Here is a 27,279-nt window from a genome sequence, read left to right on the forward strand (position 1 = left end):
AATAATTTCTAGGTGTCAGAAATGAAGAGAAACTTCACATCTCTAGCAAGTTGGTAACTGTACCATATTTGATGCTTTGGGGTTGGGAGGGTCAGGAAAACCTTAAAGAGGTGGAGGACACCATCATTGCACAGGGCTGGGATCTGGAACAGATCACTTGAATAACACTGAGAACCAGAGAGTAGATACACATTAACAGAGACTAGAAGTACTTCACCACCAACATAGGAATTTAGCCTAGAGCTGAGAAATGCCCTCCGCACAGCAGCACACTATGAGTGCAGATAGAGTCACCCATGAGAAATCATGGCTCCAAATCGGAGTCATAAGCATATTGTGGAGTCCCAATTTACACCATAAATGCAATACAAAACAAAAGACTGAAAATATAATATAAAAACTGGTCCTAAACTACTAAAAACCTTCATGTCTGGGGAAGAGTTTCATAAAATTGACAACAAGCAAGACGGTAAATGATGAAATGGGATCCATAAAACAAGAAAAGGACATCATTTTAGAACAAGGTTGATTTAGAAAAAAATAGAAAAGGCACACCAAAGCCAGCAGGATAATATAGACAGATCCACTCATAGAGCAAGTGATGTCATTTTCTTGAATCCCAGAAAACACTTTGGCACTATCTCTTTACTCTTTCTCAGTCCTCTCAGCTTCCACAAATTTTATTGAAATACACTGGTGCTAATCCCATTTGGAATGTGTTTTAGGTGTTCCTTCACAAATTGTATTCTGGGTGATAGTCTTGGTTTTATCTTCTAATTGACTATTCTGATGTATTTAGTTAAGCTCCCCCCCTTCTAAAGTTTATTTACTTATTGATTTTTAAGTAATCCCCACACACAACTTGGGGCTAGAACTCATGACCCCAAGCTCAAGAGCCTGGAGCTCTTCTGACTGAGCCAGCCGGGTGTCCTTATATAGTTTAACTGCACTATTTAATATATTTTTACAATTCAATTACTGGGTTTTTTTTTTTTTTTTTCAATTCAAAAACAGAACAAAAGAAAAACATTTTGAGGTAAACAGAGGCTAAAAAATGCTTGCTGGTAAAGATGTTTGCTGGGATGTACTTTAACAGAAAGAATTTGAACCCAAAGGAAGGAGTAACAAGAAGAAATAGTGAGCAAAGGAATTAAGAATATAAAATTAAATGGAAGTTGGGAGAGGGCAAGTGACTGTTTCACTAACAATGTGTCCCCAGAACCAAGAAAAGTGCTGGGTAGCATATAAGGTGGTATAAATATCTGTAGTCAAACTAAAGAAAGTAAGCGTTGAACCACACACATAACTAAATTTTTAGGGTTTAAAAGCAAGGTGCAATGACGATAAACAAAAAAAGGTGGTAGGTTTGGAGGGAATCTAAAGCACTCAAATTCCCATACTTTTTAAAGGACAGAAACTGATCACCATCAGACTTTTTGGAAAAAGAATAAGGTTGTATGGATTAAGATATGTGAAATATTTAGAGAAGGCATTAAAATGAACGAAATAGCATGTATAACACTGAAACCAGAAGAAGAAAGAAGAAGATGGCAAACACTCTATTAATTCAGCAATTTCAGAAAAAGGGGAAAAAAAGACAGGGTCAATAAATAGATGAAAATGAAATGATTAAAGTAGGGGCACCTGGTGGCTCAGTCAGTTAAGCGTCTACCTTCAGCTCAGGTTATGATATCAGGGTCCTGGACTGGGCCCGACTTTGACTGGGGATTCTGCTTCTCCCTCTCCTTGGGCTGCTCTCATGCCACCTCCCACACATTTTCTCTCTGTCTCAAATAATTAAATAAAATTTTTTTTTAATGATCAAAGTAAGTCTACATATATCAATATTCATAACAAATAGGAAATGGGTCAGGGTGGTAACTTGTACTTCAATAAAAAAGAAAAAAAGGAACAAAACCAGTCAGTGTATGGGTGAGGAGGAAGGTTTTAGGAGGATTTCCTTGGCGAAGTAGTTCTGATATTCCCAGTTCCCTGCGTGCATGCGTGTGTGCAAGAGAGAGATATGGGGAATGCTAACCTTCATTCACTTATGCCTAGAGAAATTTGGCTTCTCTGGAACACCAGAAGCATCTCCTCTACCATGGAGAAATTACTGAAAGCAAAAAGTAAAGTAATATTAGAGATAATTTTTTTGCTTAATCTTTGAAAAGATTAATAAAATAAATTTCTGGAAAGATGGAGTAAAGAAAAATGAGTAAGAACCAATATATATTACATAGAGAAAAAGGAATATAACTACAGTTAGATAAAACCACACTTTAAAGTATAAGGAATTCTACAACCAACCTCATGCCAATAATTTTGAATTTTTAGATGAAAAAATATGGCAATGGTCTACTCAATTTAATTTTGAGATTAGTATAAATATGATATTCAAAGCAAAATTAAATGTCAACTTTCTTTAGGTGCAAAAATTCTAAGTAAAATATTGTCAAATTTAATTCAGAAATGTTAATTAAAAAATCATGACCACGTAGGTTTTCCAAATATGGCAAGGATAATTCTAAATTAGAAAAGTCATTATTCTAAGATATTATATGAATGGATTAGGATGGAAAAATCCTATGACCTTGTAGATGTTTGCTATACAGAATTCAGTAAAGTTACTCATTTGTGGTTAACAAACAAAAACATCTTAATCAACCAGGAACAGAAACACTTAGAGTAAACATTGCATTTAATGGTGAAACTTTAGAAGCATTCCCAATAAAGTCAGGAAGGATTCTTTGAGGTACTAATTAGACCAAAAAAAAAGGTAAGAAAACTGGACTTAATGATGAAATAAAGGGGCATTTCCTTCTCTCAATAGGTCTATGAATGGGCAGCCCACACTCAATTCATATACAGACTTTCTATTGATGGCAATGGGATTAGTGTGAGGTTTAAGTAGAAAACAAGCAGTTGAGATCTACCCTTTGTTTAATGATTTCCTATGAAAGACGTTGAGGAGGGACAGGAGCTCTGTCATCCTGTCTGAAAGTCAAACCTTTATGTTTAAAACCTTATGAACTCTTTGGGTGATCAAACTTGTTACACTTACAAGTCAGGCAGGGTAACTAAGCCTAAACATAAAAGTTTTTCAATTTTAAAAGCTTTCTTTTGGTCATTAAACATTTCAGACAAATACTCATTATGAACTAATTGGTAGCAAATGTTCATTTGAAAACTTAAGCTGGCTTTGAGTTATAGTGGTTGGGTTTTGAGACTTAAAAACCAAAATAATGAGAAAAATTGTGAGCATCTTTTCATGCTTAAAAATTTCAATCAGCAAAATCCCTTGTCTTTTAGATGCCAACTCTGAATAAAGTGAGCCTTCTAATCCCAGATTTAAGGAAGCCCTCTAAATTCGTTATATCACAAAGATAATTTCTTCTGATGTGTCTCCTCCCTTTTCCCACTGTCATTCTCTAAATCTACTGAGACATGTTTGTGAAATTCTCCTTGAGTTTTGAAATCTTGAGGATTAGAAACAGGCATTCTCTATAAAGATGCTTACCCATTCTTAGGATTCCTTTACTTTTTCCTGTTCTATAGAAACAAAATTTTTAGAGCATTATGGTATGGACTAATCTAAGTATCTCAGTAATTTTCTTCTTATCTAGTAATACTAGATAACTCGGGCATTATAATTTTTTTATTTCATTGATTCTATATTTATTGTTCTTGCATAACAAAGTTTCACTTTTTATCACAGGGGAGGGGTAGAGAGAGACAAGGGCTAAATTGTCTGATCACACATATTTTTTTTACCCACACACAGTTTCCAATTGCCACTTCCATGTTTTTCTCTGCTACCCTATTATTTCCTTTAAATCCTGCATTAAAACATATCATCATAAAGGGGTCTTTTATTAGCTTTACTTAAGCTGATTACTATCTATATTCCTCCATTTAAAATCTAATTTATGAATTCTGATTTTGAAACCATTGTCATATACATTGATTGAATATATTTTACTTCTGTATATTATACCTCAAGCTTGATGTGTGAATTATGTTTTTTCTCTTTCCTTCCTTTTTTTACATTTTTTAAAAGATCTTATTTATTTATTTGACAGAGAGAGAGGGAACACAAGTAGGCAAGAGGCAGGCAGAAAGACAGGGGGGAGCAGGCTCCCCGTTGACCAGAGAGCCCAATGTAGGGTTTGATCCCAGGACCCTGAGATCATGACCTGAGCTGAAGGCAGAGGCTTAACCCACTGAGCTACCCAGGCACCCCTCTCTTTCCCTCTTTTATCCTCTTACCTTTTTTCTTTTTTCCTCTCTTTGTGTCCCTCCTTTTGCTCCCTTCCAAACTGTCTTATTTCTAGAACTGTAGGACCTCTAGAAACATATGCCCAATTACAAATCTAATTTTCATTTGGGGATATTATAAAATTGATTTGCTTACATAAGAAAGTTGGTCATAGGGGTGCCTGGGTGACTCAGTCATTAAGCATCTGCCTTCAGCTCAGGTCTTGGTCCCAAAGTCCTAGGGTCAAGCCCTGCATTGGGCTCCCTGCTCAGCAGGAAACCTGCTTCTCCCTTTCCCACTCCCCCTGCTTGTATTCCCTCTCTTGCTATCTCTCTCTCTCTGTGTCAAATAAATAAATAAAATCTTTAAAAAAAAAAAGTTGATCATAAATTATTTGGAGGCAATATAGGAAAAAGAAAAAGCTTCTAACTGGTCTGTCTCACAGTTTAGTTTTTATTATGTATGTGTTTGTATCTAGGTGGACAATATTGCCTGCTGGTTAAACCACAGACTCTGACGCTATACCATGAGTGTTCAAACTCCATCACAGCCTCTTACTGACCTCTCTCCCATTCAGTTTTTCTAACTGTAAAATGGGAAAAATCACAGCATCTACCTCATAGGATTGCTGTGATTATTAAATTATTATATGCAGAGTACCTAACGTAAATGCTGTGTACGTTTTAACTATCATAGCTTCAGAGTCCTTTGTCCACATATCCAAACTCAAATAAACCCTGAAATGAAATGATCTTTCATGACTTACTTGCAAGCATTGAGCTTAACTATCATTAGATCATTTTTGGTCCTTATTTATCCTTCTCGGTGCAACTCTCCTTACATTACTATGCAGAAATATTAAGGTAGTTGGGGGCTCTTGGGTGGATCAATCAATTATGCCCTGAACTCTTGGTTTCAGCGCAGGTCATGATCTCAGGATCATGATTTAGAGTCTCATGTCGGTTTCCGCGATCAGCAGAGAGTTGGCTTGAGATTCTTTTCCTCTCCTGCCCCTCCCCCTGCTCATGCTCCTGCGCACTCTCTCTCTCAAATAAATAAATAAACATTTACCCCCCCCCCAAAAAAAAGTATTAAGGTATTTGATTCAGACCCTACAGGGGGATGCAACATCAAATTCAGTGTACTAAACATACTACCTTTCTAAACTCAAAGAAACATACATTTGAAACTAATCTCACTTCAAGAGTTATATAAATAATTACATATTATCAAATCCTCTATTTCTGCCCTGATACAACAGCCATTCAAATTATGAACTTATCCCTTGCATACTGTATTTCATACATGGGTTTGAAGTAAATAATTATTTCTATCTCTGAATGTACGTCACTCCAGAGCATCCTTCTCACCTTCTCATCTCTTTCTTCTTCCTTCCCTTTCCTATTCATTTTATGCTCCTATTGTCCTCTATCAGTTAGGACTTGCAATCCAAGAGGACTAACAGAAAACTTGACTACGGAGGCTTGGAAATGAGTTTTTATTTTTACACTCTGCAGAGAAGCTGTTCTGGAGAACAGTCAGTGGTTCCATGCTGGCAGGGTCTTCAGAGTAGCCGTGCCCTGAGGGAAGGGGCAACTCCGGGAGACTTCTAATGACGTCTCATTCATCTGAACTAGACTATAGGCTCCCTCATAGCTGCAAGGAAGGTCAGGACACCTAGCTTTATTTTTAACAAATTTTAAAGCACTGGCCACAATGAGTCAGTGGATTACAATGGACATTAAGTTAGCTACTCCATAGTGTCTGTCCCTCTCTCCATGCCCACGGGCTCCATGCCCACGGTCACAGATGGTGGTGGAACTGAGCGAGGAGATACTGGCATCATCAACACTTCAAAATGAAGGGAATGTTTCGATTTCTTTATGTTTTCCTAGCACAATGTGATCATACTAGCACCTCTGGGCTGCTTCATTGAATGAAGGCTTGTATCTTTTACCCTCCTCCCCTAGTCAAATCTCCAAACCTCTTTTAAAAAAAAAAAAAAAAAAATTATTTACTTATTTGACAGAGAGAGAGAGATCAAAGTAGTCAGAGAGGCAGGCAGAGAGAGAGGAAGAAGCAGGCTCCCCGCTGAGCAGAAAGCCCGATGCGATGCGGGGCTCCATTCCAGGACCCTGAAATCTCCAAGCTCTTAACCTTGGGACCTTTTGTTATACCTTCCACCTTGAACCAAGCTACATGCACAACTCTCTTCCATCCTTACACACAGATTTAAGCAACGTATGCAAATATCCATGATTCTGTGAGAGTCTCTGGAGATGTTTGTGTATAAGCGTGAAGGATGGAGTAAGGCTGTGGGTATACAAGTAAGCCTGTAGTTGCTCGTATTCACTCCTTCACCAAGTCTCAAACTGAAGAAAAACATATTCTTACCAAGGTAAAATGAAAACGTAACATTCCTTATCTCCATAATCTCTTGTCCTCCCTTTTTATAAGCTTTTCTCTAGGAAACTTCCATTTCTAACCAGCGAATCCTCTGTTCCTTCCCTGATCCTTCCTCGGTGCTGATGTCTCCTCAGCAACAAATAAAAAACCTTAACGGGAGCAATCATCGAGTTTGGAAATGGGATGAATCCATGAAGTATTTCCTCCAACATTCTTCCTTAAACCAGAAATCCACAAATAGCTTATTAGCATATTACCAAATCCCACCATAGCTTCTCTACTCCACTTACTTTACAGCTATTTCATCCATTTTTCCAACAAGCCGCCTTTAAAGAGTAGGATTTTTTTTTTTTAATGACCACAAAAAGTCATAAATTTTATGCTGGAAAGTTACAGAACATTAAGAAACTATCAGCATATATAAACTACCTAATTTTCTTCTTAGGATTATTTCTCCATGGTACTTTTCTGTGTTGAATTTAACTGTTATTGTGTCGATCAATTATTTTTATTCTCCCTGGGATTTTTTTTCCCCTTTCCTCTTTGTTAGGCTAAACAGTTTGTCATCAGCAAATTCTTTTCCCCTGTTACTTTTGGTGTTTATTTTTCTTATCTGATCCTAGCTGTCCCTCTAGGAACACCATTCTAACATCTTTCTATACTCATCATGAGCCATTCATTCTCACTTTTCATTCTTTATTTCATAACAAGGACAAAATCTATAATTTGACCTCTATGTTTTGCCCCTGTAGCTACAAACCACCATTCAAGTGTCTCTTCTAAGGAAATTAATTTAAAGCACGCTTTCAACATCACAATATGTTCTATTCATGAATATTCACTAGTTCACCATTACTTATCCTCCTTAGAAAATTCAAACACCTCATAGAATCATTAAAGCAAAAGGATTCCTCTGAGGTCAACCTAGGCCATGTCCTTATCTCTGGAATTAAACTATACCAGAGTGATTAATTATCATGCTTTTTAATATATAATAAAGAAACTCATTTTCAGTTCCTTTTTTTGGTCTTCAAATTCCAAAACTCTGGAAGGATGTGGCAGTGAGGAGTTCAAGGTACTCCTACAGCTTTGGATGTTAGGGTCCTGAAATCGGAACACTGCACTATATAGGCACACAATTCTGACAATACCAAAAGCCTTCTAGGTTTCCTAAAACTGGACGCTATTAGTGATAACATCACTCCCCTCTGTAAATCATATCAACGATAGTTGAAAACTAGTTCTTTTATTGAGTCAATTCCAACCCAACTGATTAATATAAACTAATTGTCTTACTTATTTCATTACAGTTTTACATTTTTCCATTAGTTTTACTCCCATTTTGTACCCTAAGTGGGGTAAGTTGGTTGGTTTTGTCTCCTCTGATATCACCAGTTGGGCTACCACTGTAGATAAAATCAAGTTATACAGAAAGATTAAGTTCTAAAGTCATCACATAAGGTAAAAATCTCAGAGATCTTTGCAAACCTGCTATGAAAAAACCACACTGAAGATTGCTTTGCTGTCTTTTAAATCCATCTCCTCCTGTTTTTCTTCCAATATTGAAAGGATGACTACTTTTTTGTTTTGTTCTAGCTGGATATCTGATAGGTTACGTGTTCTGTTTTAGCTGAATATCTGATAGTTTAACTGTATTTTAAAGCCAAGGGGCCATGATATACAAAAATTATAAAAATAACTTCTAACACTGGAATTTCATAGCATGGCAAGATTTTCAGTTTAGAGAACCATATAAAACCAGAACAGAACGGGAGAGCAGCAAAACCACTTATATCTCCTGCTGTTTATAGCTGGATATTTATACATAGTGAGAGGAATATCAGGCAGAATTGCCCACACTATTTAAATAATGGTAGTAGTTATTATTACTATTATTATTTTGGCTGAGGGCATATAACTGAGCTCAAATAAGTAAATGCACATGTAGTATATTCTCGCCATACTTCACTGAAATTGATTATCCTAAAGTGGCCATTGTATTATTTTCAATTACTGGAACTCACTGCTACAGTTGATAATACTGACTTGGTTTCTAGGATACCATTCTTTTCTGATTCTTCTGCTACTTTGGGGTTAACATTGACACTGAGTCATCATGGCTTTCTTTTCCTGAAATCAACTCTTCATTCTCTTTGTTTCCTTGATTCTCTTCTCCTTTACTGCTCTTACTTGCTCCGTGCCAGTAACCATCTTGATTATCCTGATTCCCAGACGTAAAATATTTAACCTAAGTTTTTGACTCATGTCTTATTGTTCACTTAACATGTCTATAAGCATCTTAAAACCGAGCTCATGATCTTTTCTCAAAACTTCTACAACATCCTTTTTTCTATTAATTATATAGTTTGATCAATCTCTAAATTCATAAAATTCTAGTTCTGTTTATGGCATCAAACCCTATATAAAATTAGTCTCTACATTCTGTCAGTGTTACTTCTTGAATATTTCTAAAATCCTTTCCCTCTCCATGGCTACTGACATAGTTCAAACCAACATGATTTCTTCCTTGGATTATGACAAGACATTCCTCACTCTTCTTCCTGGTACCAATTCTGTTCCCAGAAAGGCAGCTGCAATAATGACACCAGGATAATCTTTAAAAAATATTTACTATGATACAGTTGTTACGGGTTGAATTGTGTCTCCCCAAAAATCATACATTGAACTTTCTAACCCTCTGTACCTCAGACTGTGAGTTTATTTGGCAACAGGGTCACTGCAGATGTGATTAGTTAAGATGAGGTCATACTGGAGTAGGGCAGGTCACCAATCCATTATGATTGGTGTTCTTATAGAAAGGGGAAATTTGGACGGAGACACGTATACAGAGAGAACATCATAAAAACATGAAGGTAGAGACTGAAGTTACACATCTAATAGTCAAGAAATGCCAAAAATTCCTAGGGAAAGTAGGGAAAGGCCTGGAATAGATTCACCTCACAGTTCTCAAAAAGAACCAACACAGCTAACACCTTGATCTCAGATTTCTAGTCTCCAAAACTCTGTTGTTTAATTCTGTTGTTTAAGTTCATAGTACTTTTTTAGGGCAGATCTGGCAAACTAATATAATAATCATATACTTCTATACTTTGGGTCTTTAAATTGTCCAATGGTACCCAATGTCTATGGTATCAAACACAAATGTCTTGCCATTATATATACTACTTAATATAATTTTGGCTGAATTTATCCCTTTACTTTTGCTTCTCATTGCTTTCCTATTTACTGTACTTCATTTTTTTCGTTATGTTATGCCCTTATGTATTTTTACATATGATGGCCTGTCTGCCTGATGTTTTTCCACCATCATTCACTGTGCATTCACTGTACAATTATTCACTACCCATTATGACACATCTTCGATATCTCATTCTTTGTGAATTACTTCAAGGCAGAGTTAGATTTCCATCCTCGCTGTTTCCTGGGATTTTTCCACCACTCTTCTTTTGTGGTGCTTACCAGGACAGTTTTCAACCTTCACTGATTTTCTCTGCCCACCCACTCATCCCACACATGTTGAATTCTTTAAAGAAAGAGATTTTGATGCATTCATCTGACACAGTGGAAACTAAACAAATATTTTGAAACGACAAATGAGCCCAGACATCTTCAACCCACTCTCCACTCATTGAGAGACCCTTTCTCTTTCTTATTAGGGCACCTAGATGTTCCATACATCCATTTTAGTTATTCTACTTTATACTTAAAAGGCTGAATTTTTGTCATTATTTTGTTCTAACCAGATGATATGTTTTCTTCAAAGCTGGTATTTATTTACAAGCTAAGGAAAGAATATGTTATAAACACAGTTTTAAAGTCCTACTGGATAGGATTCATAAATTTCTTAACATTCAATACAGAACATCATTAGTCAAGATAATCAAGTAAAATGGTTTTACCCTATGAAATGTCTTTCCAACTCAGACCTTTGGTTTAGAGCTTAATACCAAACTGTACCTTAGAGCAGTGGGAAATACCTGGAGTTTAAAATAAAATTCAATAACCACACAATAGTCTTGGCTAGAAGTCTACTGCTATAGAAGAAATATTGTTAAATGGAAGGAGTAAGAGACACAAATTATACAATATAGGATTCAATACTCGTTTAGCAAATATTTGTCTTAGCAAATATAAGTGTGACAGTTAATAGACACAATTTTGGACATGGATAATAATATTCTTTCTTTAGAAAGAAATTTAATATAATCTCACTTGCCAATTTTTTGTAAATCAGTTAAATATCTTAACTGATTATAGTGGATTTTAACATTCCACTTAGTTTTCAATCGAGATCACAGAATTCTAAGTCAAAAATGAGAACACAGTTATCTAGTTAAAATCTTCATTTTTAGACTAAGATGTAAGGCTCAGGCAGGCACAATAAAATGTCCAAGTTCAGGCAGATATTTGGTGGATGGAGAAAGACTAGACCCCAGATCTTCTGACTTCTTGTTAAGTGTTCTTTCCATTCTACCAAATTGAAAAGAAAAACCCAATAATCACAAAACTTAACAATAAACACACTCTATCCTTTTGTTACACAAAGGATGCCCATATACCATAAACTATTTCTTTTACATAAAAATATAAGTCCCATGTCCTACATTTCACTGATCTAGAATTATATTATCCATAATGAACAGCAAACATGGAACTGGGAAGTATGATTTCGTTGATTCATGTCTCTTTAAAAAGTTATTTAAAGTAGTTTGGACCATAGTGTTTTCTTCTCAATTAAAGTTCATACAGAAAATAGACACCGCAAAACCATTTCACTGACTGTCCTTGTATAAAACAGTTGCTGCGGAACATAAACATGTGAAGGCATCATTAAAATGTTATGTATGGAAGTTCAAAGAGCCACATTGCTGGGAGATCTAAAGACTTGCAATTTTCTGTTTCTTTATTGCTTTTAATCTCAAATATGAATTCATTTACTCTCAGCATGTTGTCGAGGGCAAGAACATTTGTATCACCTGCATCTGGAAGACTACTTCACATATAGGAAATGATCAATAAATATTTGTGTGGTTTAAAAGGTTAACACTGAGGACAACACATCAGATCCTTTTTAGATTCAGATAAGGAATATATTATAAACACACTATGAAATAAAAGCTGTTGGCAATTCCCATAGAGACCTCTCTGCCAGTAATTGCACACTTTGGCTCTCTAGAGTAATAATGCATACCAGTTATTATTTTGGTGGTATCAGTTCCAAGAAAAATGTGTTACAATTTGCCCACTATAGTTCATAGTATGGCCTGCCAAATCATTCACCAAAGCTGAATTTGCATTTTTAAAAATCTGATTAATTTAATTCCCACAGACAATATCCTTTAAGAAATAAATGTTCAAAAATAGTATTATAGTTGGAAGTTAGGACTCCTAGATGGTGTTTCCAATTCCGACACCTACAAACTACATAAGAAGCTTATTGGACAATCCATACCCTGTGTGGCATAATCATTATTATTATTGTTTTTTACTCTGCTGAGATCTCTATTTCACATGAATTAATGGTATTTTGGTAAGTTCTTTTGGCTTCCTAGGTTTTTATGCAATACGAAGAGTCTCATTTTGGCCCCTAAGACTCATTTTTATATTACAAAATTTCATCCAATCCACTTTAAATGTTAATGCTCATCTCCCATCCAAATAAAAATCTGTACCTGCCTTCTAAATTCAAGCCTGAACCACATCACAGAGGAGAGGAACAACAAAGTATGCTCTTTTACTCTTTTACTTTTTCTAGATATTCCATTCTGTTTTTTACTTACTCCCCCGCTTCTAGATATCCCTTCCCCACTGCCCCCCGCCACTGGTATTCTGGGGAAGGAAAAGAAGGCTGGATTTAAAAAAAAAAAAAAAAAAAGGTCTTATATATTTACTTTCTTGATGGGCAACCACAGTGACCCCTATGGACAGGCACCCAAATTCACTCTTTCGTGGGATATACTTGTGGATTCTTTAGAGGCCTGTACAGGAAAAAATCCGTACTATTCACCCACTGATGTCCTATCTATCTATCATATTTTGCTATATCTATCATATTTTGCTAGGTTGTGCAGTGGCGACAAACAGTCCCATATCTTAGTGGCTTAAAATAACAAAAGCTGCTATCTAAATTACAAGCTCTCTGCTGGTTAACATCATTTCCCCTGCCTCTTTACTCTGGGATTGAAAAGGAAGTAGTGGCCCTTCTCTGGGGCTTGTTGTTGCCATTACAGAACACATGATGACTCTTCAGCTTTCAAGCGAGAAGTATTACATGCCTTTCCTATTCACATTCCACGAGCAAAACGAGACACATAGAGAAGCCTGGATAGGCTCCCAAGTTTGGAAAAGAAATATCTTCAATAAAACAACCATTCCCTTTGTACCCCTTACACTCTGACCCCATTTATCTTCACTTCCAGGAAACATACTGCATAGCCTCCAACTCTTGAGTGAATTAGCCGCACACTGTCCTGCCATGGTTCCAGTATGACAACCTTTCACTACATTGACTTACACCCTGATATCTGTTCACATCTACTTGGCCCCTGGAATCTGTTCACACCATCTACTTGGCTCTGGAGTCATACATTATTTCCATGCCAAGGAACAGGAACACATACTGGTTTTTCTGATGCCATCTCTTCTCCTTATATTAGGAGCTGCTTTAACCTGCTTCACAGAGTTAAAATTACCCAGGAATAAACAGGAAGCAGGAGATATGTGTTCCTTCTGCCCTTGAACTCAAGTATTAATTTCTCCAAAGTGCTTTCTGATGTGATCTATTCTGGTATACCAGGAGGTAGGCCCAAAAGTTTCTGCTGCTCAGCAAACATCCAACTAAGGAATAAGATGTCAGTGTTTCCTTGCTGAGGAAACCCTCAGTTTACTATTAGGGATTCTCTTGAATCCTTTCCTATGTAAGGGAGTAGCCACCATCTTTTCTTTAAAAAAGAGGAAAGGTAGGATCTTACCACATTCCCCGCTAAGCTAAACACTCATGAAATACATAAATTCATTCTTCATTAAGCTCCAGCCTGAGAGTCATCCTGAGTATGAGAGTAGAAAGATGCCACTGGCCATCTCTTCTTTAGTCCTAGAAGTAGTGTCTGGAATCCCCTCAAAACTCCTCAGGATATGGAGATTTCTAATGCCTAGTATCTATAACTTTAGGAATTAAGCTGAAATCTAGAGACAAATACACATACCCTTTAATATCCTTTTTACACCACCACAGACAAGTAAATTAACATATATAGGACTTAATTTTCTCATGTGGGAAGGAACACTGTTAACTGTAGAACACTCTAAGTAGTATCAAAAGCAAAAGGAAAAGCGGGGAGGCACTCTGAACAAAAGGTGGGACACTTTGATCCTACTAACTAACCAAGGATGGAACTTTCTGTAAAGCAGAAAACGCTGAAACATTTTTTTGCCTTAGTTCTAGAATGGCATTTCTGACAAAATGAAACCTGCCTCCAACTGTACCGATCTGACATGTGAATCCCTGTTAGGTCAATTTTAAAGCACTTCAAACTGTGTGAAAACCATAATGCTTATACTTTAGAATTTTCCAGCCTCAGCTACTCCTTTCACGTCATAAGAAGTCTATCCCATTTAAAATAAAGAAAAGATCTTAAATTAAGTCACAAAAGATTCAGAGAACTCTAAATTCAGTCCAGTTCTTTGAAACCACAAATGATGAAGAAAAAACGTTCTTTTGCCAACTTCAGTCAGTGTTACATTCTTAATTTCATTTAAATGTAGGTATTTTGTAATTTCCGTTTCCTTTCATTAAAAAAAAAACTGTCTGAGGGAGATTATGGACACAAAGATTCATAAATTAAATGTATCCTGTTGAAGTTAGTTTGGGCATCATGGTTACCCTTTAGGAATAGCACAGGTACATCTGAGGTCATGGGGCTATCAACAAACATCAGGTTGTGTGCATAGCACATAACTTTAAAAAGTTGAAATCTTCCACATTATGAAGGCAATATGAAAGAAAAGAATCACCTTGCACCAGAAATGCATATAAAAATGTTTAGCTTATTTAACACATTGGTAATATTATTTCAGTTTTTTAGGGGATTATTTTCCTCTTTTGAAACAAAATATTATAGTAAACTCACCTCGCAGTAATTAAACCTTTGTTGATTTTTAACATGCTCCTCTGGCACTTTCCATACCATGTGAAATTCTCTTTGAACTATCGGTCAATGTTCTAACTCATCCCTGATGGTCTCTGAGATTACGGACTATTCCATAAGATTCAGTAGTCACTCTTAAGGAATTTTTAGGTAGAATCAGTGCCTGTTAGGAACAGACTCTTGGTATCACTTGTTATCTTGAATGCTCTTAATCTTTTGAAAACTTGTTGCTGTTTCAACCAAAAAATTGGCAAGACTATTAAAAAACAAGTCTATGGGAGCTATTGAAGAAATTGAAAAGTAACTGCAAATGACAGTGGGTAATTGTGACTTTCCAGTTGTTCTGTATCTGTTAATTTTTTGTGCTCTTCTCCCTGAGTACATGGTGGCTCTATTTTTCTCCAGTAAAACTTTTATTTAAAAAAAAACTAAGTATCAGTCCTCACTAAGTAATAATTAAGTATCAGAGAATAGGTCAGTGGTTCACAAACATGTACTATACACTAGAAAGCCACACTGAAGCACTGGAAGGAATTTTAGGAGTCAACTAGGAGCTCATGCAAAGGACCAGCAAAGTAGGAAGAACAAAGTAAGAGGGAAGAATACATTTTTTTTTTTTTAATTAGCTGCCTCCACTTACTGGCTGCATTTAATATTTGACAGTCTAAAAGTCACAATACTAGGAATAAGAACTGGTCAAATTCATACAGGAAGTTCAGAAGATGAGAAGGTACTAAGGGCACCTAAAAGGGTCCTACATCTGCTCATAGAGTTTCCCTAGGGATGGGGGAGGCGGTAATTGGTAAAAAAGACTCTGCTATCCCTCTTTTCAAAAGTAATAAAAAAATTATGTTGGTAGCTGCAATGTGATAAAAGTAAAATTAAATTCATAAAGTTAAAACACCAAAATTAATGGGTTTTTATCTTCTGCTATATTGAAAGAGAAAACTACTTCCTGGGTAACATAAAGAAGCAGCTGAAGCAAGAAATGGAAAGGGAAGAGGTTTTGAGAGGGCAAAGATGGATTAAAACAGGTCAAGTACAATGGAAGGCTATTACACAAAGGAAGAAGGGAAGGAGCAGGAAATTTGATCCACTGGAGAAATCCTCTGGGAAGAGATGTATAATTTCTGGAAGGAAAGCAGTATTCTCCCTTTCTATGAAAAGACAGAGGGCTTCTAGAATTAGGAAACATGAAGAGCTTAGTTACCAGACAAAGAAGAAATATAAGAATGGAGATAGCCTTTTGTACAAACACATGGACAATCATAGTTGTTTCCTCTTCTTGAAATGAAATCCATCATCTCCATTCAGAGTCCACTGGCGCTTACCAATTTACTGGCCCAGCACCATACCTGGAACAAAGATCCATCCATAAAAGTAGTTTGAAGATGAATAAATAAATGAATGCATCTTCTGGCTTACCATCACTTACTTATAATATTGAATATGGATAAATAACATAAACAGAAGAAATTTGGGAAATATCTCCAGGAATCAGAGCTCTAAGCCAAAAAGCAAAGTGTTTGTTGAAAGCATAGTCTTACCAACACTTCCATTTTAGAAGAGTTGGGGATTTTGTAGACAGAAAAAAAGACTGGAAAAATAATGATTAGCTAAATAAATAGAGATACAAAACTGTATCTGGTCCTGCATCAGGGATTATTCTGCCAGATTGATGAACAACTGACTATAGACTACATTGTACAGAATCATCTGGAAGTCTGTCGGGTTTATGTTAACTTTAAAGTCAAAGTCTAGAGGGAAGGAAAACATTGTCAGATAAAACTATAAAACTGGATATAATGAAGGACATCGACCATTACAATAAAAAGTTATGCAATTTATATAGACAAAGGAGTCCATAGTTAAAAATGACTAAAACGAGGGTCAAGAATTCTCCTGTATATTCAAAGCCCAGAGCATTAACAAACTTTAAAGTACAATTCAAGATAGAAAGTCAGTAAGATTTATCATTTGATCATAACAATGATACTTTGTTCTAGTAAAGCCTTAGAAGAAGATGATGTAGATGAACTTAACGTGTCATGAAGATAAAAGCTTGTGTGGAACTCAAGTCTGCTTTTGATAGCATGAAAGGAAACATTTCAGTGGAGGACAAGGAGAGAGAGAACAAGGTAAAGTGTTAGAAAGAATGTTCTACAGCCTAATTACTGAAAGAAAGTCATGTTCTTTCTCTTAGAACAAGAGTAAGCTTAGATTCTGGAACTGTGCCTAGAGCTGACCCGAAGGTAGGAGTCCACGTCTAGTCACATCAGGAACAGTGTTTACCTAAGGAGTTAAAGGTCTTATAATTGGAAGAAAAACCTAGATCTTCGTTGAAAGGATAACAGTATTGAATAGCAGATTTAAAGATCAAGACCAGGCAGAAAATAGGAGTGATTAGAAACCGGAAGGATTAAGGGTGAGCTGGTATGTTATGGAAAAGTTTGTGACAAGCAATTCACAATTAAAGCAACAGACAGAGAGCAAAGAGAGTGTTTGGATTACCCTCACAGGGGATGTTTAGTATATGAGACATGGGTGTGGAATATTAACAGGTGGTAGAGGCAGCAGCTGAAAACAGTCAGGGAATACGGACCTGGAAAAGAGGACAAATACAATGGAGCAGGAAATTTTCAGCTTCCCTGTAATCTGTTAAAAATTTCATCCTGTCATGAGTAACAGTGCTTTGACATTATTTAAAACATAGATTTTAGAATCAAATAGGTTTAATTTGAAACCTGGCTCTGCAGGGCTCTGTGATACTGGGTAAGAACTGAATCTCTACACTGGCTTCAAATTCCTCACCTGTAAAATGAGAATTGCAATGCTAACTGCATCTCTGTGCTATTACAAAGATTAAATCAGAGGATACATTTGAAGAGTTGTACTGAGTACATAGTAATCCCTCTGTGAATGCTAGCTTACTTGTATTACTGAAATTCAGCTAAAAGTAAGGTAGATGACAAATTTTTTATTTGCCTTGAAATACTGTATTTTTCTACCAAAGGTCCTTCAACCTGATTGTTAAAAAAAGACTTGGTTAGACAGGTGGAAATGAGAAGACCTTCGGAGAAAGTTATTTTGCCCTGTCATCTCAAAGCAGTGCTTCCCTGATTCAGTGTACTTAAAAGGCACCCGAGTGAGTTTTTAATAAACCCATCTGATTTAGTTGGCCTAGAATGGGGACCTGAGAGTCTTCATTTCTAACAAACTCCCAGGGATGCTAACACTGCTGGTCCATATACCACACTGAGTAAAAAGGCCGTAGAATGCCTGAAAACGAGTAAAGGAAATATGGCAAGAAGTCAGACATGTAACATGGATTTCAGGAAGGCAAATTTCAGAGGCAGCAGAAGTCTTTCCTAGATCAAGCCCTAAGAAAAGATGGTTCAAATCCAAAACCAATGATATGAGATGTTGTTTTCAAAAAAGAAATTCTGGCTCTATAATTTCATATAATTCTGAAGGGGATTTCTATATAACCACAAGCAACAACTTAAAAAACAATTACGTATACAGAAAAGGAAAGAAAGAACAGAAATAAGAGAGGAGAGGTCTAGACCTCTAAAAAATCATATAAGTGAATAACGAATCCTAGAATTTATTGAGGTTTCAAAAGCCACCTAAAATTAATATTAAAGGTATTTTTATAGTGGGAAGAACACAATGAAATAGGCCATCTATAAAAAATATTAACTTGTCAACAGATTATAAAAAGAACACCAAACTCCTCACTTTTTAGCTTGCTTCTAACCATGATCTATGATTCAGAAGTAAAAAATTAAAATAGGTACAAAGGACAAAAGCTAGTTAGTGGTGGGACTGTTGTATTATAGCACATAATTCCACTAAGTGAGTTCAAATGTTTCTGTTTGAGTAGATTACATTTCATACTAATTAAAGATTGCTGAATAGAATTTGCGAAACCATGATGAACATAAAAGTTCTAGAAGATCCTAAGTGACCAAGCATTGTCCTATTTGTTTTAATAGTTGTTTCCGTGAAGCATTGTCTAATAAACATGATGCTAATTCTTGGCTGATTTTGAGACATAATTTTTACAAAGATAATTAATAAAGACAAAGTATTTTTTCCAAGATTTTTCTTCTTTGTCCAGTGGACTCCTATTCATCCTTAAAGAACCTATCCACATCTAACTTCCTTGGAGTAATCTCTCTTTCTCTTAGATAGAATTAGTTACATTCTCCGTGTTCTCATTAATCTTAATAAAGTTCTTACTTTACTTCAAACGTAACTATACTTAACATTACATTTGGGTTACTTATTTGCATGTCTATTTTCCAACTAGACAGAGAAGGGCTTATTTTTATCCCGAAAATCCTTATGTTCTGCACAGTACATGATACAGAGCAGATGTTTCCTACAGGCTTCAAAACTGAAGTCCTCACACGTAAAACATATACATCGAATTTTAGGCTGTGCATGTAGAAATTTCACATCTAGAGTAAGGAAGATGTAAGTCCCGATCGACCGAGTGGTGCACAAACTCGGTTTCAAATACCAATTTCAGAAAATGCAGTTTATCCAAATTATTAAGAGCATGGGCTCTATATCCCAGAAAAGCCTGAATTCCTGGCATTACCAGGTCTATCTGTACTTGGGCAATCCATTTTACCTCTCTGGCTCCCAGTTTTCATGTGGATTATAATAGTGCTACCGAATAACGCTGCTACAAGGATTAAATGAAACAATATGTATCAAACACATAAAACAATAGCTAGCACAGGACAAGCCCTAGACATTAGTTATTGTTCTCATTGTTATTTGTTCTGGGTCCTGCATTTTCAGAACACCATCAGTAAGGAACCCAGTCCAGAGACAGATGGCCAAGAAAACAAGACTCAAAACCATTTATCATATGGAAGGTTAAAATACCTACAATTGTTAGCTGGAACTGAGATTTGAGAAGGGTTATAGGGACAAGAGAGGGGATAGCTGCCTTCAAAAATGAAAGAATGAGCACCCTTGATCTAGGACACTCAAGAGAACAAAAATGAAACTAAAATTGGACCACATAGGAGAAGAATTAGGTTCAAAAGAAAACTTTTCTCAGTCAGAGTACGTAGAATGGAATGCCCAGAAGTATTTAAGCAGGATTTAGAGAAAATGCTGGGAGTGATGAAAAGTATGAGACTGAAGCACTGAAGAGTGGGGAGGGCTAGGCTAGCTGGTTCCTACAGCACCTGAGCTCTATCCCTTATATGAGGAACCTAGGCACAGAAAAATGATAAAAATTTGACTGTAGACACAGAACTTTAGGCACAGAAAAATGACAAAAATTTGACTTTAGACACAGACTTTAGCCCACAAACTGGGCTAGAACCCAGTTTGCCAAATTCCCTCTCTAGGCTTTTCTTTGGAAGTCCTCTACAAAAAGAACTTCCCAGAACAGATAGGGATGTGCTCCCAAATACAAGTAAGAGGCTAGAGTGCAGGTAAGGCAAGTACTTGAGAAAGAGCAAGGAGAGCAAACCACGTGGAATAAAGTCACTGAGGCTTACACAGTGTCTGGGGCTTCTCTTATCACATTTTGAAAGTTACTGCTGATAGGAGTTTATTTGTATGTATACCTGTGTATGATCATAGAGCACTATAAAATGTCAAGTTTAATGAGTATGACTTTCCAAACTTGAGAATGCCTTTGCCAGTTGTTCTCCATAAGTCCCAAATTTTCATCTCACATACATGTATGCCAGGGTTCAACACAGAGGTCAGATAATCTATTAATTACTCTATACATTTATCTATCTAAGTGTGATATTTAGGCTTTTCAGATAAAACATTTTGAAAAATACAAGCTTTTAGAAGAGTCACTGGAGGAGATGATAGGTCCTGGGAATTGAGAGAACCCAACTGTGGGCTCAGACTGCTTCCAGATTCAGTTCCTGAATTTAGGAAAACTGCTTAACTTCTCGAATCTCAGCTTCTACCTCTGAAAAATGGAGATAACAATAGCACCTATGTCACAAAACTATGAGCATTAAAATGATTCATGCTGAAATATTATTTAGTTTTCAGGGCTTTTTTTCCTTTTTTTTTCAATTTTTTAATGTTGAAAGATGTGAGAAATGATTGAAAGATCTGAACAAGCAACTAGAAAATGCTGACTTAAGCTAGAAAGGAATGAATAGTTAATTTAAAACTATCCAGATGAAGTTTGCTGGTGTTGGGTCCAGGGAATACCATGGACAGATGTTTTTCTGCAGAGGAGTTTCTCTATAGTATTACAAAAACTCAAGATTGAAAGGAAGCTCACAGGCCATACGGGCCACCTGCCCATCTAATGCTCAAATAACCTCCTTCCACAGGGGTCAACAACCCTCTGCTTAGATATCTCAAGAGATATCATCCCATTTTACACAGTCATAACAAAACTAAGTGAGAAAGACAAATTTCCTTCACATAAAAGCCAATTGGCTTATACAGTAATTTATTCTACTTTTTCAGGCATTGACTGAATGAAAAATAAAAGATCAATGGGTTGATTGATTAAATATAACATTAGCTATTTCAAGTCTATTAGGGATGAAATAATTTTAAAAACCTTAACTGGGCAATAAACTATATATTCTAAGTAGGTTTTTAATCAGCAGGTACTTTGTTCACCATGGGAAAGATAATGTTTTAGAAATTATTTTTAGGGATGCCTGGGTGGCTCAGTTGGTTAAGCAGCTGCCTTCGGCTCAGGTCATGATCCCAGGGTCCTGGGATCGAGTCCCACAACGGGCTCCTTGCTCGGCGGGGGGCCTGCTTCTCCCTCTTCCTCTGCCTGCCTCTTTGTCTGCCTGTGCTCGCTCCCTCTCTCTCCCTCTGTCTCTGGCAAATAAATAAATAAAATCTTTAAAAAATTAAAAAAAAATTATTTTTATCTCCTAACTTCTCACAATGTTCAGTATTATGAAGCTTCTTTGCTTTTCCTTTCATAAGAATATATGCTTTATGAGAGCAAAGCCTGTTTGTTCAAGGAGATACTTCCCTGTACCTGGAATAATACTGACATATAACTAGTTCTCAAATATTTGAAAATATGAATAAAAAGGAAATAAATTGATAAGGGTGGTAGAAGGATAGCTCATGAAAACCACTTTAAACTTACCATATTTAAAAAATAAAAAAAGAACTTTTTAGAATAATTAAATAAATCCTTGTTCATCTGAATTTCAACTTTATCTGGCAACTCTACATTTAGAAAAGAGAAAAACCTAATGGCAAAAGTATGTGAAATCATCAATATTTACCTAGAAAATGGAAGAAATATTTTTTTTTCCAAGACTATATTGATAGATTTAAGGAAATCACAATATACACGTTTTAAAAAATAAAACACAACTTAAAAAGAATCAAAAAAGATAACGGCAAAGCTTCTTTAGAAATACTGTTTGGTTTTTAAAGATCTTGTTAGACTCCAAGAGGTGTTGTGACCTATCCTATTCTGTGTGTGTGTGGGTGTGTTTTGGGATAAACCCTAAAACAGCTTTTAAGAGTTTCCTGCACTTTGTCCTTCCCTACCTGAAGGTCATTATGAGAGAGTTGTTGCTAGGTTACAAGATGGCCTTACTCTTTGGGTTTCAAAGTGGTCTTGAAGAATTATTACATTTAAAGTAAAATAAATATCAATTTACAATGTCAAAACATCAAACAGGGTTCTTTTACTCACTGACACTGAGGTAACGGACAATTTCCTAAATATTATGCCAACCCCTCAGCTATTAGGTTGATGACTCTTACTGAATCCTCCAGGCTCAATTTAGTATTTAAGAAAGTGAGAAAATATTTCTTGTGAAATTACAAGTCTCCCTAATAATACCATAAATTCCAAGAACATCACAACACATATCTGAATTGTCTACCTTTTGCATACCCAGAGATTAGCACGGATCGTGGTATAAACAGCAATTCGGATTGTTTATTGAATGAATCAAATTTTAGGACAAAATAAAGCAAAAATTGGGGTGTCACCATCTTTTCTATCTTTATTAGTTGAATTCTGGTATGTTTTTCTGTTCCCTCATACTTTAACATTGATAATGGTAAAATGACAACTCTGATGCCTCCGTTTCTTTATCTGTGAAATGAAAATAAAAATGTACCTATCCCATGATGTTATTATAAAGATTAAATATGCTACTATATGAAAAGTATTTGGGACCATGGTTAGCACATAATAAATGTCATCTATCATCATCACCATCATCATTATCACTAGCTGCAGTAGCCTTATTTAAAGCTGGACCTTTTACTAATGAGAATTTCAGACTGGAGTTTATTGTCCCTATGGTTACTCCTCTGGTTAGAAGTCTGGTCTCTGGCTGGATCGACTCCTCTATGGCATTATAGAAGGAACATCATCCCTTCTGGAAGAACCTGGCCCAAAATGTTTCCTTGAAAAGCAATGTCTCCCTTCTATGTTTGTTCATCCTTCCTTACCAACCTGCTTCTTAACAATCAGTCTTCTCCTGATTGTTGATTACCATAGTGACTCTATTGCCTGGCCCCGCCATTTTTCCTTTTATCCTAAAAGCCTGTTGGAAAGGTCATCGTCTTAGCTGCTTTTAATCAGACTATATCAACTGAAAATAGAGAATGATTGTACAAACTGTTTTTTATAGTCCAGATCTGTTTGACACAGAATAGCATGTTTTACACTATGTTCATTATTTAACAGTTATATTAGAACTCCCTATTGTCTATTGCTTGAATAGACCCAAATTAATAGACCTAGATTAAATGCTTACTATATGTTATGGCTTAAAATATCTAGTATATATATATATTTTTTAAATATCTAGTATATTAAACTAGGTAATGTTCTTTCTGTACACACAGTGTCTCTCAAGTTCTCTTGTGCCAGTGTTGTATTGATAAGTATAATTAACATAAAACTCTTCTTAGCAACATTAATCTGTGGTTGTTTTATGAAGTTGCTAAAATCACCCTCCCCCACATTGTCAAAATTGCCCTCCTAAATCACCTTGCATAATGGTTAAATATGTAAGACTTTTCTATTGGGCTTTCTTGATGAGATCATGTTCCAAATATGCCAGAAACTGATGTTTGATTCTCTCCTTGCTAGCTTCTGGAATCCAGGGATAGTGACACACCCTCAACTGGCCAACTATACTTAAAATTTACTTACCCTTTAATTTGTTTCACATAAAATTGCTTTTGCAATGAATATTCAAACATATGTAAATAAATATTTTTTAATAGACTTTTTAAAAAAGATTTTATCTATTTCACAGAGAGAGACACAATGAGACAGGAACACAAGCAGGGGGAGTTGGAGGCAGGGTAGCAGGCTCCCCACTGAGCAGGGAGCCTGATGTGGGGCTCGAGTCCAGGACCCTGGGATCATGACCTGAGCAGAGGGCAGAAGCATAATAATGGAGCCACCCAGGCTCCCCATAAATAAATACTTTAATAAATTATATTTCAATGCTAATAAATTTATTTTAATAAAAATATGTAACTGCATCTCTTACCTCAGTGGCTCTCATCTGTGACTGGGCAGCTTTTGCTGAATCCTTCCTAGGAAGTGAATGGAAATTTTTATGGGTGGAAATATATTTTTTATATAAGCTTTATAAAACATGCTGATGTTCAGCCATGAGATTCTTCCCATTTCATACTAATTAAAAAATAATTCAACAAACTAGTAATATTATTGTCTTAGTACACATTGAAAATAATAATCAAGATAATAAAAGTAAATAATAAAACCAAAATCTAAATGATAAAAAGGCATATACCAGTTATATTCCTTTATATCCTAGCATATCATCTTATAATTGGGAACACCTTGTTCTTGGAAAATCTTGGTTTTTGGTGAGAAATGGTGGAATGGTAATGGGAAACTGCCTGTGGTATTCTTCAAAATACCCTCTACATGAACAACTTTAGCGTTCTTTCCTCTTCAAATGCTATTTTCTTTCTTTCTTTCTTTTTGTTGGTGTAAGTATCCTACTTGATGTTGATGAAAGGGGCAACCAATGTACAGTCACATTATGTAAATGAGATTCTCTGAGTTAATTATTAGTAATAATTTGTAATGTGATGAAAGGATGTATAAATTTGAATTTTAATACATTTTTATTTATATACTTTCAAAATAATTTGCAGCTTAAAGGAAAATAGAATATATCACTGAATTTTAGGATCTTTTTCTTAATCCCAAACATATTGCATACATTTTAAATAATGCTAGACAGAACATATCATATCATGATGCTTCAATTATCCATTTTAATCTTAATAAAAATTCAGAGAATTTGCAAATCAATATTCAACATGATTAAACAGATATATTCCCAAGTTGTTTTAGAGCCAAACTTTCAGGAATATCTTAGTAGGAGAAAATATCCTTTCTTGGAAAGGTTGTACTCCCAGTTTAAATAACTATGACTTTGAGTCACATAATGTACATTAATATCTATGTACCATAATAAAGAACTTAAAGTGGAATGTGTTCTGCTGATTCCTAATATCTATTCAAATATAAGTTATTAACTCAATTATTCAGGGGCCTATTTCCAGTTTATGAATTATTTATTTTCTTTGTTTTGAAAAGGCTATTATAGCTGTTAGGGCCAAGAAAATATTAGAGCTCCAGAAATTGATGATAATGCTCATGAGATATTTAAGCATGCAAGGGAGGCACTGATTACAAAGGCAAATAACCTGTAATTGAATGAAGAGCCTAAACAAAATGCTTCAGAATTTCAAAGACTCATTCTATATGGATTATTGAACAATAGCATAAAATGAACTCTTTAAGAATCTCCATGTGGTTTTAGTTTGAAGTGAAATATAACATATAATTTTTATAAACATTAGATCTAGAAGGGTTTGATATCAAGAACTCTGATGCCATGTAAACCAAACCAAAGTACTGGCCATTGCATGGACTTGGCTGTCCTGCACCCATTAAATTCTAGGATGATTTAAGTTTTTCCAAAGAATATTGTTTGCCCCTTCCTGTGGATTAAAACATGGCATAAGTAATGAATATAATAGGATTTAACCCACTATACAATAGACAATTTTGAACTTGATGCCAAAATATAAAAATTGAGAAACTCAGGAGAGTCTAAAATGGCAGAGGAATAGGAGACTTTAGTTTCATATGGTCCCAGGGATTCAGCTAGAGATTATCAAATCATTCTGAACACCTGTGAACTCAAGCAGAGACCTAAGAAAAGAATTACTGAAACTCTACCAATAGAAAAGTGATCATTTTCTGAGAAGTAGGAGATGTGGAGAAGTGAATCTGAAGACAAACTGCGTGGGGAGGGAGTCTCCAAAAACCGGATACCAGCAAGTGGTACAGCAGTGGAATACAAAATCATAACTTTTAAAAGTCTGCTCTGGCGAGGGACATTCCTGCTCATGTGGTGAAGCAGGGGCAGAATCCCAAGTGAGACAGGGTGGTCTCTAGATCCTCAGGGTCACAGGAACACTGGGGGTGCCTGAGTGTGGCAGAGTTCCTAGGCATCAGAGTAGGGAAGCCAGCTACAGTTACCTAGCCCAGGAATGGTCTCTCAGTTCAGGGTTGCCATGTACCATGAACGCTGGCATGGTGGGACAATGGCTATCTGAGCAGCGGCCCAGTAAGTGGAAGAACCAGGGCAAAAACCTCCCTTCCTCCCCTAGTAGGAGTGGCTCAGGTATGCACTGCAGCAATCTGCAAGGACTGGAGACTCCAAACCGAGTTGCATGCCTGAGACAGAAATGTACCATCACAGGCTGGGTGAGCTCAGAGTACGGCTGGGCTGGAGATGAGAGGAGTAACTGACTGCTTTACCCTGAGGGTGCACTGAGGAGTGGGGCCCTGAGCTTTCGGCTCTGGGGCTGGAGAGTGGAGGCCACTATTTTCATTCTTATCCTCTAAAGTGGCAGGGAAAGCCTTCAGGGAATAAAAACCACATAGAGCAATCCAGAGCAGATTACTTGGCCTGGTGCCCTGGCAACAGTGGTACATTCTGCCCAGGGCAAACACAACTGAGAATCAGCATAACAAGCTCCTCCTACAGAAGATCAGCAAGATCCCTGCATCTGGCCAAGACCATGTTTACTGATCACACAGAACTGCAAAACTCCAGAGCTAGGGGAAAATAGTATATAGAATATATGTTTATTTTTTTTCCCCACAACCCTTTAGTCTTTCAATTTTAATTTTTTTCTCTTTCTTTTTCAACCAATTTCTTATTTTATTACCTCTTTTTTAAATGTCTTTTTCAATTTTCATCTTTACAGTTACATTCTATCCTTTCAATGCATTTAATTTTATTTTTGCACATATATAAGGTTTTTTTCTTTACAATTTTGGGATACTAACAAAGGGATCAAAATACATACAGAATCCAGTGTATTGCTTTGTTCTGTTCACCTGTCTGATTATATTCTCTTCCTCTCTCGCTCTCTCTC

General features: G+C 36.1%; 1 long non-coding RNA gene across 1 annotated transcript; it reads right to left on the bottom strand.

Annotated features, from left to right (window-relative positions):
* Positions 1-2,074: 2,074 nt before the first annotated feature.
* On the bottom strand, positions 2,075-27,279 carry LOC122902210. Its single transcript, XR_006383770.1, has 3 exons — positions 27,211-27,279; positions 24,339-24,384; positions 2,075-2,113 (listed from the first exon to the last, which is right to left on the bottom strand). It is a non-coding gene; the product is annotated as an uncharacterized LOC122902210 (long non-coding RNA).

This window comes from Neovison vison, chromosome 1 (genome assembly GCF_020171115.1).
Source record: "Neovison vison isolate M4711 chromosome 1, ASM_NN_V1, whole genome shotgun sequence".
NCBI lineage: Eukaryota > Metazoa > Chordata > Mammalia > Carnivora > Mustelidae > Neogale > Neogale vison.